Source organism: Notamacropus eugenii, chromosome 3, assembly GCF_028372415.1.
Source record: "Notamacropus eugenii isolate mMacEug1 chromosome 3, mMacEug1.pri_v2, whole genome shotgun sequence".
NCBI classification, from domain to species: domain Eukaryota; kingdom Metazoa; phylum Chordata; class Mammalia; order Diprotodontia; family Macropodidae; genus Notamacropus; species Notamacropus eugenii.
The window spans coordinates 330,585,693-330,601,552 of NC_092874.1; the positions used below are offsets into that span (position 1 = coordinate 330,585,693).

The 15,860-nt window shown below is 37.4% G+C and overlaps 1 protein-coding gene and 1 pseudogene across 6 annotated transcripts in view; one reads left to right on the forward strand and one right to left on the reverse strand.

The window, feature by feature from the left end:
• The window catches only part of LOC140531130 (dihydropteridine reductase pseudogene), a 97,816-nt pseudogene extending 83,720 nt beyond the window's left edge, over positions 1-14,096 (forward strand).
• The window catches only part of DAPK1 (death associated protein kinase 1), a 232,659-nt gene that overhangs the window by 196,862 nt on the left and 19,937 nt on the right, over positions 1-15,860 (reverse strand). The window lies entirely within an intron of this gene.

Sequence of the window (15,860 nt, forward strand, 5' to 3'; positions counted from 1 at the left end):
CAAGTTAAGTTTGGTTTTAACACCTAAAAGGTCCGAGTTGAATATAAGTTCTCTGACCAGCATAGTACTAGATAAAGACTGACTGATGATACAATGTAGCCTCAATCCACTTTCTCTGCGGTCACTGCCAGAGCACTGCCACCTGCAATGGGGAAGGACAGGAGGCCAAGATGTGTGGGAAGCAGCACTTTCAGACTGAAACAAGAGGCAGAAGGTTGGCAGCATGAATAGTCATGCAGACAAAGGGTAAACTAGGGAAGATAATTTTGAAAGAGGATAACTGAGGAAAGTATTTTTGCACAGTGTGCACACATATTTACAAAAAACACACTAGGTAGTGGAAAGATCCACACTACAAAAATACCTAGTCTTAAAAAAACCTCATATAAAGTTTTATATGTATGTATATCTGTGTATATATATGGTCTCCTAGCACAGTGTTCAGAGGGAATACATTTCACAAATTTAGCAGCTGATATTTTAATACTCCTAGTGCTACTCCCTTGCCCATACCTGCTTAGACTTCCTGGGGAACAGACAGCTTTCAAAAGACAGTTCTTTTAAAAAGAGATCAATACAGGACAATTATCACTTTGGGGCTTAGTCATTTGAACGAAACTGACCCTGGAAGAGCCCCCACAGGGGTCTCTCCTCTTTGTACTCTATTCATATATGCCAACCAAAAACAGAAGAAAAAAAGAATCAGCACAAAACGAAGTCAACCAAAATGATTAACACATTCTATCCAGTATCAAGTTTTATTTACTATAACTAAAGAGGATTTTATTTAGACAGATTAACTGTCTCCTCATTTAAAAAAAATGAGCAAAACATTCATTGCTCAGGGTTAAATATGAGTTTCTTTTATGCATAAGCCTGAAAAGTGGTCATAAGTTGGAGACTGTCTATATTGTATACAATCTCAATGAAATCAAGTTTTCATCCAATAGGATCTCCATTCCTTTCAGGTATTAGAAATGTGACTGAATATTATTGGTGATAGTATATAACCATAAAGCTATATTTTGATGATTAAATGCACAAATTAAGAGATGAACCTGAGAATTTGTTGTCAAGATTAATTTTTCTTCATTACAACAAAAATGTATGATATCATTGGGTGTGAATACTCCATTCACCAACACAGGGTGGACCACTTTTCATGAATTCCATGTGGCCAAAGTTCTGATGCTCTCTCTCCACAATTAGGTAGTCTGGACCTCAAGTGATAAACAATCCATTACCAGGTCGATACTCAGAATCCTTCTAATTTGGTAGACTTGTCTGAGTCTGTAGTCAGCTTGAAAAACCTTCCAGAGTTCAGGCTCACCTCTATATGAAGAGGTAACTGAAGAATATAGAGAATAAGATGATAGAGATGAAGCATAATAACAAAGGTAGGCAGTAAGTACTCTACAAATTCAAAGTGATACAAAAGCACAATTCCTAAAAATAGTATTTAATTATCTAACATATACTTCAGACAAGATGGGAAACACACTCCCTTAGGATTTCATCTAAGATCTCAAGTTCAAACAAATATATATTGTTGGTATAAGGCATATGTTCTCCACACCAGTCTTACAGAAAATGCCTCATTACGGCAAGGAATTGAGCCTCTGTGGCTTCAATAGCAAAACAAAATCTGTTAACAATCCTCTCAACTTAGACAGTTTAATTCTTGAATAACAGGCACCCAGTTCCACCAAGCTAGAAAGGCATAACAATTTTCTATGTTTCTGTTATCCAAGAACCAGAATAGATAAGCTGAGGGATGCTTGTCACCAGATTGGACACAGGTGATTTGCAGGGGGCAGCAGGTCACAGAAACTACTGAAGACTATTTACTGGAGGGAGAAGAGGTGTAAATGGAGGGAGTACTCACTCTAATGACATTACAGAGCTCTTAAGTGCTTACATAACATATGCTAGACAAAATTCAAGAATGAGAAAGACTGTGTGTGTGTGTGTGTGTGTGTGTGTGTGTGTGTGCGTGTGCGTGTGTGTGTGTGTATGTGTTTTGGGGATACCAAATAACAGAACAAAAGCACAGCACTGTACTATGATATGCAAGAAAATGAGTCAACCATACTTGGACATGTAGAATCTCCTACACAAACTTTGCAAGCATTTTTGAACTCTGCAAGTTGTCCAATAATAGTAGTGAGAGTAGAATGTCCTATGTATCATCATATCCTCAGAGAATTCAGTCAGTTTTAGAGTTGGAAAAGACCTTGATATTTTTTATTAAAAAATATTAAATCCAAGTAAATTATAGATATTGTACAAAACCAGCATTGGCATCACCCATATTTCTAAAGATATCTTCTTTATCCTTCTTGTTCTTCTTCATATCAATAGTATAAGGAAATTTTTAAAAGATCTTAGTACATCAAATGAACACAGGAAGTTGCTTATGTTATAGATTCCAACAGAAAGAGACAAAGGAAGGCTAAGCAGAGGATAGGTGCATTGGTCAAGATTTATAAGATATTCCAGTTTGGTTTAATCAATTCCACCCTCCGACACTCTCTATCACTAGGTCAAAGGAAGCTTGACTCAACATCTCCCTCCCACCCCCAGTGTGAGCTGAATTGGGGCTGAATACATTTGCCTGAATTATTTTGGTTCTGTAGGAGGAAAAAACAAGCATTTATTACTAAGCTTACTGTATGTCAGACACTGTGTTCATTTCTATGACAGTGTGCTCCACACAGTCTGACCTATACACAAACTACTAAAATGTTTTACAAAGCACTGGTAGTAAAGGAAATGAATTGTCAGGAAATCTGGGTTTGGATAGGACAGTATCTACCTGTGTGACCTTCAGGAAGTCAACCTCCTTTCCCTGGACCTAAATTTCCTCATTTATAAAATACAAGGTAGCATCTCGTTCTAAATCCTATGGCCTAGCTGTATGAAATATTCATCACCAAATTACTTTAGTTGTTGTAATTAACAAAATAACTCAATGAACTTCAGAGTTGACAATGGCAGATAAATGTGTGGGGGGTGTTTGTGCATATGTTAAAAATTCCTAAATCATAAACACAATATTCTGGGGGAAAAAGATCAAAATTTCATTAAGAATGTCTCACATTATTCAAATAAAGTTGTAACAGAAGGGGTATAGAAAGAGAAATGTTTTTATTCTCAAGCATGGTTGCTTCAGAACCATTCCTCTTTTCTGATACTCTGTAAATACAATGTAAGATTTTAAATGAAGTTTATGTAAAGAAACAAGAGTAAGAAATTTGGATATAGAACAGCAATTCTGACAACTCATTAAGTTTCTTTAACAGGATACTGTTCATAACATATTTATAAAAAAGAACTATCATCTACATAAACTAGAAACAACACATATGGTTTGACTGTAGCTCAAAGATTTATAGATGAACAGTATCAAACCTTATGCTACATAAATGTTGTTATAATTGCTTTTGTAGTTTTGAGGTCCATTTCCAAAGATACTGGAATACATCACCAAAGAAAAGCATAGAATGTCCTTCTCTGGATGATATAAAATCTAGGTTTGAAAATGAGGAGATTGATTATTTTCATCTGGCCATTCTGGCACTTCCTTAGAGCCTTTCCTCTTAATAATGTATGTTTTACGTTGTAACTTTTTTAAAAAATATTTATTATAAGGAAAAGATTCTTCCAAGGAATGACCACGTTAGATAAATTCAGAAGTATTTGACAATCAGCAATTTATTCAAAGAAAACATTAGGTTTGGCTCCAATTAGCTTGCTTGCAAATGCAGAAAGTACCATACATCTGTAGTAAATAATTTTTAAAGACTTAGGAAAAGAAGTTCATGAGGAGACATAAGTAGAGCAATTTTGTTACTACCTTGTAAAATTTCACACATACACAAAGTGTATACATACAAATTTCCTTAAAAAAATAAGCTATATTTAATGGTTCACAGTTTCTTAAACAGTCACCATTCCCGTTCTCCTTTATAATCTGAAAGGTCTGGGATTGCTGATGATTGTTAAAAATCACATTATAAAAGAAAATGCATTTTGTAAAAATATATGACAAAAATGCCAAGGCAGTCTCAGTTAAATCCAACGGTCCAGAATGGGTTGGGGGGATGGGAAGGGACAGCTCCTTTGATCCATGACCCAGAGGGAAAAGTTCCCTGTTAAGGTTCACAGCACCTATTACAAAACTCTCCCCAACCTACTTGTCCCCAACCCAGGATAAAGAGGGACAATACTTTCTCTTTTACTCATAACCCAAACACATGATCAACTACTGTTTGTTTAGTGGCTGTCTTGGAAGAATAGGATAGTTACTCTGTAAGTGAACTACTTTATATTTTTGAACTCTGTGAGCTGACCAATGGTAGTAGTGAGAACAGAATGCCTAGCATGTCATCATATCCTTAGAGAATTGAGTCAGACAATTTTAAAGCTGGAAAGGACCTTGGGATAACAGATTTGTGGCTGGAAGTGACCAGGAGGCCCATCTAGTCCAAACTCAACATTTTACAGATAAATAAACTGAGGCCCAGAAAGTATAGGTTACTAACCCAAGGTGACACAGACACTAAGCAGTAGTTAGGTTAAACAGTGGATGGAGCACTGGACCTGGACTCAGGAAGACTTTAGTTCAAATTCAGCTTTAGACACTTACTAGCTCTGTAGCCTTCCAGTCACTTAACCTCTATCTGCCTTAGTTTCCTCCTCTGTAAAATGATGGATAATAATAGCACCTACTTCTCAAACTTGTTGTGAGGATAAAAAACTATATTTGTAAAATGCTTTGCAAAAACTTAAAGCAATATATACTCACATGCATACTTATATGTGTATATATATATAATTATGTGTATATATACACATATTTGTACACATACACATATACACACATATATGCATGTGTGTGTGTGCGTGTAAAGAAAAATAAGAAATAAGAAAACAGCAGGGACAAGTTTTGAACCTGAGGACTCTACCTCCAAATCCACCACTCATTTCCTTGCATAATACCACCTTCTTTCTGGAGATCATCTACCCAAACCTTTCATTTTGTAGATTAGGGAAGGTTCTGAATTGAAGCAATTTGTCCAAGGTCATTGAACTAATTAGTGACAGGGCTATTATCATAGCCCAGGTCTACTGAATCACACTGCCTCCCTGTAACTGGAGAAAAAAACAAACAAACATATAGAGTAGTTTAAAATTGACCTTAAGCTACACAGTCATAGAACTGGGAGTAAATCCAATTCAATTTCTGACCAAGAATAGATGTCAGACTCTCTCCTCTCATCTCTTTTGCACTCTTCTCAATCTGCCTCCCCTTTTCTACTATTCTAACAGGAAGGATTTCTTATCTAAATACCTTCTAGTGGGTTTCCTTTAGCCATGTGAACATCCAGAGTTTTTCAGAATGTATCTTTGTATCTCTAATTGATCTCTACACAAAAACATTTATCCAATTATTGTAGAGCACTTCTTAACTTGGGATCAATGAATCTCAAGGTGAAAGTGGATAAATTTCAGGGAGTATGTCTGTGAATTTCCTGAAAAATATTTTGAATAACTGTATTTCAACATAATTGATTCTGTTGCTAATCATATGTATTTTAATTTTTATAAGCATCATAAGGAGAAAGGCTTTATAGGTTTCACCAGATTGCCAAAGAAGTCCAAGTCACATGAAAGATTAAGAACCCTTGATATGAAATAAACAAGTGAAAACTAAATTAATTACTAGCACCAAGGAACGTTTGAGAAAATCTTTTTGTCACTATCACCAAAAAGAATTTATTCAGTGTATTGCTATAAATGGTGCTTTTTAAGTACTGTCAAAAATAACGCTTCATCCTGAAAAACATTATTACTAAATAAACATATCCCAGAACAAAAGGTCCATAGTCTGTTAACTTTCTGAGTACAGTTCCAAATCACTTTCCAGAATCAGTTCCAGAATTGCTTTTCCAGACCAGTTCACAACTAACAGTGCACTAGCCAATGAGCTCAATACTTGTGTGAACAAGAATATCCTTTTACAACATACTTGAGAAAATCTCCTCCATTCTTTTCTTGAAGACTGTTCATGATAGGAATATCTATTTCCCAAGGCAGTCTACTCCATTTCTGAATAGCTTTAATTGTTATAAGTTTTCTATTACATCTAGCCTGAAGTTATGGAAAGCATGAATGTGGTCTTCAAGTATCTGAAGCCCCTTTGCTATTCCAGTAACCTTCCATTTTATAAGCATCCTTCCCAAAATTGAACAGGATATAACCTAGATGTGGTCTAATAGGGGAAGAGTACAAAAGAATTATCACCTTCCAATCCTTGACCCCAAGGGCAGCTAGGTGGTGCAGTGGACAGAGCATTTGGCTTAAAGGCAGGAAGACCCATTTTTATGAGTTCAAATTAGACCAGATACTTAGAAGATAGATGTGTGACCTTGGACAAGTACCTAACTCTGTTTGCCTCAGTTTTCTCAACTGTAAAATGAACTGGAGAAGGAAATGGTAAATCACTCCAATATCTCTGCCAAGAAAACCCCAAAAATGAGGTCACAGAGGGTTGGGCAAGACTGAAACAACTGAAAGTCCTAGATACTATGCCTCTCTTAATGAACTTAAGTTTCGATCGCCTATTTTTGGATGCCACATCACACTAGTGACTTATATTGAGCATGCAGGCTACTAAAACCAGATTTTTTTTTGTCCTGATAAATGGCTACATAGCCATGCCTCTCCCAAACTATTCATGTGACACTCACTTTTTTAAAAAGCCAAAGTTTAAGACTTTACAAGCTACTAGTTGGTAAATAAATAATACTCACAATTTAATATCTATCAGACCATGTCATTGTAGCATTCATTTTAACATTTCAAAAAATTGATTTTTTTTAATCCATAAACCTTTTTTTTAACTATCACTTAAAGTGCAAACATATCCTTAAAACTCTCATCTTGCTACTTATAGTAACAACTGACATACAGGCAATGCCCAACTTACAGAAGAAGTAGTTCAGAAAAGTTCACTTGTAAATCTGATGTTTGGAACTCACAGCCCATTTTAATTTTTTCATTCGTTAATTTATTCAACAAGTAATAATGGAGTGCCTACTATGGACAAAGCACTAAATGAGATACTATGGAAGATAACAAAAATGAGTGAGAACTTGCCCTCATAGAGAAGAAACAGTATTATAAATGGTGGTTAGACCTGAGAATACTTCGAAACTACAATGTCAATGCATTCTGTTATGTCTAATCAAAAAGGAATGTATCAATGGAACACGTTAACCATCACCACCACCCCCAAGTTAGAGAACATAAGAAAGAAGGAAATCTGGAGCTACAGCAAACTCAGTGGTTCCTTTGATACTAAATACAGAGCAAAATGGATACCAAGAGATTCACAGCAAATTGAAAATTCTCCATGGTTCTAGGGGAGGCCACTTCAACCAATCAATCATTTGTATATGTATCCATAAACAGAGTATCCTCAAGTCCAAGAACATATACATCATGCACATAAATACATATGCCTATATGTATATATGTAGATAGATACAGAATATGTATGCGTACATATGCATGAATATATGATTTGCAATAACAATATCTCTTAGGTCAGTGTAAACAAATAAACTCTACCTTCCTTTCTGTGCCAGAGAAGACTGCCCATTTTCTTCCTAACAGTTTATCTTACTCAACTTCCTCAGTAAGGGCTCTACAATCTTGGCAGTTTATTTAAAATAAAATTCTTTGGCCAGCATTTCCTCTCATGACAGTGAATACCAATAGTTGATTGGTGATATTTTCTTAGAATGGGATTTCTTCCAAATCTAAAAATGTCTGTAGTCTAGGATCTGCATGATACAGGGAAAATGCTAAAAACACTTTTCATACCTCTGAAAAAATGCCTTACTTCCAGGATACTGCACTCAATTTATACTTCCCTTACCTCAACTACTTTTATTTAAAAGATATGCTAAATGAGGGGAGAGGAAAGACATTACTCCCCCTCCTTATCCAAGTCTCAATGTATATCAGAGAATTTATATTCTATGACCTAGGGTAAATTATTTCACTCCTCTGCCTCAGTGTTCTCATCTGCAAAAAGAAGGGCTTGGACTAGATAATTTCTGAGGTCCCTTCCAACCCTAAATTTTGTGAATTTCATATTTTAAAAATGTGACAACATGACTTTGGGGAAAGTCCTTTTCTCTTAGCAATAGATAAAGTGAAAAGTCATCTACTCACACCAAGAAGAGCATGCAGAGAAAGTAATCTGAGCATGGAGAGGAAAGGGGATGTCAATCATTGACCAGTTATTCTATCCCCATTGTGCTATGTGGGATAACTGTGGGACCCATGGCAAGTCACTTGACCCTGTTTGCCTCACCTTCCTCATCTGTAAAATGAGCTGGAGAAGGAAAAGACAAACTACTTGAGTATCTCTGTCAAGAAAGCTCCAAATGGGGTCATGAAGGGTTGGATATGACTGAAATGACTGAACAAAAACTCAAGTCCCTCCATCCATTCCGTTGTTTTACTGTTCACCTGGGTTGCTTAGCTCTGAGGTGAAAGTATCTTTTCCTTTCTGAGAAAGATTTCTCACCTGAGACAAGCTAGACTTTGACTTTGAGTCTTCAATTCTACAGTGGTTTCTTTTCTTTAATGTCCTGTAAAGTAAAACGTTTATTTTCTCTAAGTTATCATCGTTCCTCTCCTTAGTAAATTCCATTTTTTTACTTCTCTCATTCAAGTACAGAAATTCATTACCAATTCATTTCATCCTGGCTTATCTTTCAAGTTTATTTGAAAGATTTTAAAAATCAGTCTGTTCTCATTTTGAAATTAAAAACTGCCATCTCTTTTTTTTGCTGACCCCCAAGTTCTGCTCCCAGGAGTGAAGATATCTGGAAGCGAGTGCTATGCTGATGAGGTCTTTATCTTGACCTTGCTGTCTTTACCCTGCTCCCCTACTAAAACAACACTATCCTAGTTCTAAAGTTGAGATTTTTCCTGGATATGTCCTAGTTTGTGACTGACTTGCCGAAAATAGCTGACCTTCACACATGAGCTCAAATCCAGCCTCAGACACTTATTAGCTGTGTGACCCTGGGCAAGTCACTTGACCTTGTTTGCCTCAGTTTCCTCATCTGTCAAATGAGCTGGAGAAGAAAATGGTAAACCAGTATCCAGTATCTTTGCCAAGAAAATTTCAAATAGGGTCACAAAGAGTTGGACATGACTGAAATATGACTGAACAACTCTACCCACTGTACCACCTAGATGCCCCTAGTAACTACTTCTTCCTAAAGCCTATCTTGTTCTTTAGTGCTATTCTGCAAAAGAGGAACACTCTACCTTGCAGCCTTGGATGAAGAAGTACTTCAGTGCATTTTGAGTAACTTTCTTGAGCAGAAGCATCGCATGGTGAAAAGACTGCTGGACTTGGAATCAGGAAAACTTAGTCATGTCACCAAAAACTAGTACTTTTTTGACTCATCACAAAGTACTGAATTCATCCAGTATGAGATGCTACAAATCTAGTCATCTGTAATTATCTTTTACAAATCTTATGGATGGAGAAAAATGGCTGCGGGGACGATCACATGTGAAAGTTGGCCCATAGATCGATAAGGATTAGAGCTAATCTTTGCTTTCACATACCATGGCCTCCTTGCATACTCAGACCCTTTCTGCTACCTCCCATTGAGTCAGCAAATATTTACAGCAAACTTTCCACAGAGCACTGCACTAGGATCAGGGAGGAAGGTATAAAAGACACTGAAAGCAGGAAACCATCTTTTAGGAGTTCAGAATTAAACAGGGAAAAAAAAGCACACACTCATGAAAAATATACAACAGTAATACAGAGAGCAACGCATGGTTGTATGTAAAACTTCACATACGTATTGAGGAGTTAAAGTAGTTAGGAGTCATCAGATAAAGTGGGATTAGTCAGAAAAAACTTTCCAAAATGTATATATTAAAGCTTGATTTATGAAGAAGGGTGACGCACTTCATAGAGACAATTTTAGGTTTGATAAAAGGAGGAATTTGCCAACAATTAGAACTATATAAAAGTTCAAAGGGCTACCTTTGGAGGTAGCCAGTTCTCTCTCATTGGTGTTCTTCAAAGCAAGAGAGCGCACAGGGTGCAGGACCCAGAAGTCAGGAAGACCTAAGTTCAAATCCAACCTCCATCACTTACTAGCTATGGGATCCTGGGCAAGTCCTTTCATCAATGTCTGTATCAGTTTCCTCATCTGTAAAATAGGGGTGATAACCACACGTGCTTCCTAGGGTGGTTGTGGCTGTAATTTCTGTGAAGTGCTTTTTACAGGTCTTAAAGGGCTATGTGAGTAAATACTATTATTCTTACAACTAGGTGGCACAGTGGATAAATTGCAGGACCAGGAGTCAGGAAGGGTTTCTGAGTTCAAATTCAGACTCTGACATTTTCTAGCTGTGTGACCCTGGGCAACTCACTTAATCATGTTTACTTCTGCTTCCTCATCTGTCAAAGATGAAAAAAAGGGAAGAGGGAGGGACGTGCCAAACCACTTCAGTATCTTTGCCAGGGAAACCCCAGATAGGGTCAAAAGAGTCAGACATGACTGAAAATAACTCACCAATAAAATTATTACTACTCTTGTAGGATAACCACCTGTCAAGTGTGTTCTACAGTGGATCCCTTTATAGTCACAGGCTGGACTAGAAGACCTCTTGAGGTTTTGTGATTCAGTGATTCTGAATTTGCTTGCAATACTTATCTTCATAGAATCATAGACTTTGAATTGAAAGGGATCTTAAAGATCATCTGGTCCAAATTCCTCACGTTATAATGAGGAAACTGAGGGCCACAGAAGTTTAATAATTTATTCAAAGTCACACACAACAGCAATCAGCAGAAGCAGTATTCAAATCCAAATCTTCCCACACCAAATCCACTGATCCCGCTGGGCCATGCTTTGCTAATCTTTTAATGCTCTATAAATGTGAATTATTATAGTTTTCATTCCAGTATATAATTTAAAATTTTCCATTGTAATTAAAGAGTATCTTAAGCCTCAAGTTGGAAAACAATTACACTGATGAACTCCTATTGTTTTCGTAATGTAGCTGTCTATCATGGATCATGTTTTTTCACCCCTTGAAAAGCAACCACAAATCTTTTGAAAATCACAGCATTTAGTTCAACCATTTTCAAAAGAATTTTTAAAAGAAATGAGCATAAAATACTCTAGATCAAATCATGTTATTTCTTGATGAAAGTCTCCCTAATCCTGTAACTAACTTCTTTGAGCATTTTCTCATCCTGACAACTTCTCTTGCTACAATGTCACAGAAACTGAATTTCTGAATTTGTTACAGAGCTTACTTTTTGATGTCTGTCTGATTTGTTAAGAAAAAGTAATCTAATAGGTGCTTTAGTATAATGAAACATTTTTAAAGTATACTTCACTCAGGTGACAGAGTTCCTTCAACAAACTAAATTATAGCTGAAGGAAACAAAGATTGGCCAAGTAAATATGTTGCCATGAATTTACCCACAAGAAGTGAGCACATTCCATGTATCACAAATTCTGAGGTCAGCCAGCCAACGAAAATGCTTGGCAAAATATTCTTTTTTTGTTATAACTTAAATTAGTATATGTCAGAAATAGCTCAACACCACTTTATGTCTTTCATTTTCAAACAAATATAACTGTGCTATGGACTCCAAGCTCTGACATAGGTCAGTCAACAAACATTTGTTACTTACTATGGCTAGAGAGAAGCAAAAGCACTGTACCCACCCTTAGAGAACTCATTCAAAGGCATAGAGACAAACAACATGGCAGTAATCATGTACATCTAAGACATATACAGCATAAATGGAAGGCAAGCGCTGAGGGACAGCACTATTACTGGGGTTGGTGGGAGTGGGGGACCAGGAAAGGCTTCCCTGAAGAATGGATGCTGTGAGCTAAGCAGAGTAGCCAGCAGGCTGAGGTAAGAAAGAAGGGATTTCCAGGCATGGATGACAGCCAGCAAAGTGTCTATAGACTGAAAGCTGAGGGAAAAGAGAGGATGTAAATGAAATGTTTTAAAACACTCTTCAATCCCTGGATCTCTCATTGAGCTGCTTAACCAAGTTTCTGGTTATGAAGTAAAGCAGGAATGGTTTAGTCTGGTTGAGACTAGATGCAGGATTTTGAGTAAAAAGTCTCTTAGTATATGTGACTGTGTTTACTTAGATTCACAATGGTGCTACACAATATCTTCATGTTCAGCTGTAAAATGAGAGTGGTGGACTACAATCCTCTGAGGTCCTTTCCATCTCTATATCTATGATTCTATAAATGAATGACATCAGAAAGCTTACTTACCACTGCTATGTTAACAGCATTGTAAATCTACTTCCCAACTGAAAGAATGCTTCAGACTTTTTGTAGTACTAGCCATTAAAATAAAATTATACCTAGTAGAAAGAACCTTAGAGATCAACTACCTTAGTTAGAAACTTTTAAATGTTTAAACTACAGCTCTAATGATCTCATGCTGAATGAAAGGAGCAGAACCAAGAGACCTTTGTACACAGCAACAACCACAGTGTGCAAGATTTTTTCTGGTAGACTTAGAACTTCATTGCAATGCAACAGCTTAAAAAATTCCCCATGGACTTTTAAGGTAAAAATGCCTTCCACATCCAGAGAAAGAACTATGGAATTCAATCACAGAGTGTAGCAGATCATTTGCTTTTCTATTACATTTTGGTTTGTTTTATGATTTCTCCCATTCATTTTAATTCTTCCATGCAACATGACTAAGGTGAAAATGTATTTAATAAGAATGTATGTGTAGAACCTATATAGATGCCATCTTGGGGAGAGAGCAGAGAGGGAGGGGGAAAAAATCTAGGTTATATGGAAGTGATTGTGAAGCACTGAAAATAAATAAAATAATAAAAAAAAACTATACCTCTAGGTTCACATGTGGAATATAGTTGAGTATCATTGTGACTGGCTAGCAGTAAATAAATTCTTTCTGCTCCCTTCTCCCTATGGATCAAGATCAATGCTGGGGGAATCTCAATAATCATATTCTTTGGATCATGCTCCTAAGAATATTGGAATTTTCCTCATTTTGTTCTCCACTCTCAACTCAGAAACATTAGAATTTAGCATACATCTATATCTAGATAGATTTAGATAGAAAGATAGATAGATAGATGTCTTAGCTTTACTTCCAGAGAAGAAAACAGACTCACAGGCCAGAGGAGCAATGCAGGCTGATGGGAATAATGGCAGCTGTGGGGTGGGGGATGTGCACATGTGCTGGTGTATGGAGGCAAAGGCACTGTGGCCATCAAACGCATGGAGGCTTTCTAAGCCAAAACCTGGTGGGTCATCAGTATTGACATGTTAGAAAATGAAAAAGCTAAAGCCAGTATGGTAGTTAAAATGACCAACTCCTTCACTGAGCTAGTCAACCAGGTGACTGCTAACGTGGGGAAGCTTTTGGGCGATAAGAAGGTGGATGCAACTCTTTTTTTTGGCTGGAGGATGGGCAGGAGGTAGTGCCAAAGCTACATCTCTCTATAAAAACTGATTTGAAGTAGAAACAGAACTTGTGGACCTCAACCATCTCCAGTCACCTTGCAACCAAACACCTCAAGAATGAAGAATGGAGGCCTTCTGACCTTGGCTGTGACTAAGGCTGCTTTAGATGGAACTCCAGAAATGACTGACTATGGCATGGCCAAAGGAGCAGTCACAGAGACTGACTGGGGAAAACAGCGGCATGCCCCCAGGTTCCACCACCACTGCTATGCTTCCAGTAACCCTGGATATACCAATGAACAGGAAACTAATGCCTGACTCAGTCTTGGGTGCCTGAAACCCACTAGAACTCCTTGTTGAAAACTTTCACAACTGGATCACAGGAAAAAACAGGCCAAGCTCCAGAAGCCTAATCCAGTAACCCCAGGAGGAAAGACTGAGCTGACACCACTTACTTTTAATAAGTCATCTAAGATTGCAGCACCAGATGAAAGAGCACAGAATCCTAGTGCTCAGTGCAGTTTTCCTATAGCCCCATGTTTTCCAGTAAACCTGTAATGCCCCTTAATAGTGCCAGGTAGTGATCAGTATTTCTCATTCATTTAATGTGCTTCTGTATCCTTTTCAAAAGTATGAAATGTTCATTGGAAAGAAATAAAGGAGGATTACTAGGTAAAGACACCCCCCCCCCCCCAAGGATGGGGTTTGCTCAGAGATGTCATCCAGGGACACCGTTTGGTGTCCTCTAGTGTTCTGGTCATAACATGTGCTTTGCATCTTTTCTGTCCAGTTCCTTGCAGTACCTTCTCTTCTTGACTACCCAAGTGATGTGTGCATTGGTCATTTTTTTTATTGTCAAGATACTGTTTGATCCAGTATTTGTGTAATGGGATTAATTGTTGCAGTCCTGATTTAAATTGCCTTAAATGTTCATTAGCAGTGAAGGTGAGGGATGGCTCTTGGCTGCAGATCTCTGCTGGATGAGGGAGGGAGGGCTGGATGTCTTTGCTACAAGGGAAGTAGTGGCAGTTATCATCACATGGCATATCTGGCCCTTAATTAATGCTTAGTTTACAATTTTGAATGCTTTCATCAGAATAGAACGCATGATTTACTGTGAAAATAACATCTATCATCTATAAAATGTCAGTAGGTAGATTTTAGATATTTTACACACACTGCAAACTACCCCTCTTTCCCAAATGTGTAGAATCCTGCAGACTTGCAGTAATGAAAAAATTCTAAATGCTGTTAATGAATCAAGTAAAACCAAAAATCCTTCCTTCAGGTGATCCCTACCTTCCTAATGACCTGCACAGTCCTCTTCATTTATTATACTGTCCTTTTCTAAAAATCCTTTTCCCAAAATAGAAAATGCCTTGAGGGTTCTTAGAGTAAACCACCACTCCTCTGGGCCAGTCTGGTACAAAAACCTCTCCACATTAGTGAAGAGCAGGGTCTAATGTTGCTCCTTCCACAACACGGTCCTATCCTTTTGCTCTGGCTCCTGTCTGGTGCAGGAGATCATTCATCACACTACCATTTCTTCTCCATTGTTCCTACCTCTGGGAGAACTTTCCTGAAAAAGTTGCAGAGAGTCCGCTCACTTTAAAATTTAAGTCCAAGGATGAGCTTAGGTGTTAGCTTCATCAGTAACAATGTATCAACTAGGCAGTAAGTAACCAAGAACTTTACCATCAACTTGAGGTTAGCTGAGTGACACCCTGGATAAAGAGAGTCAGCTTTTCAATGGAATTACCTACTTTGTTAAGAAACCAGCATCAATGCCAGAACAAAGTTTTCATCAGTGGGCAATAAGATTTTGCTACTGTATAGAGGGAGTTTCACACCTAGACCAAGGGGTAATGCCTAAATATATCCTCTATATTCTCCCCATGATTAAAAATTCAGTCCCTGATGATTAGACCAAGGTGCCTTGGGGTACGCTAGCTTGCAGCACAATTGTGGAAGTTTCTCTGGATTGGTTGGAAAGAATTATTCACAGGATCAAGCAGCCAACTTAGTATAACAGTCTCATTGTCTTCTCTGAATATCTTCCCAAATACCTCAAGTCACATAAAACAGGAACTAAGAGTACATAGTCCATCCAATGGGATCACCATCAAACTTTACCTTCCACCTTCACATTCTTTCTATATTTAAGCTCTTCACAACAATATCTAGAATTTATAAAGCACTTTTAGACTTACAAAGTGCTTTAATATGCTATCTCATTTGCTCATATGCTCATAACAATTCTATGAGGTGAGTGCTATGATCTCCCAATTATAAATGAGGAAACTCAGGCTGAGAGAAAATAAG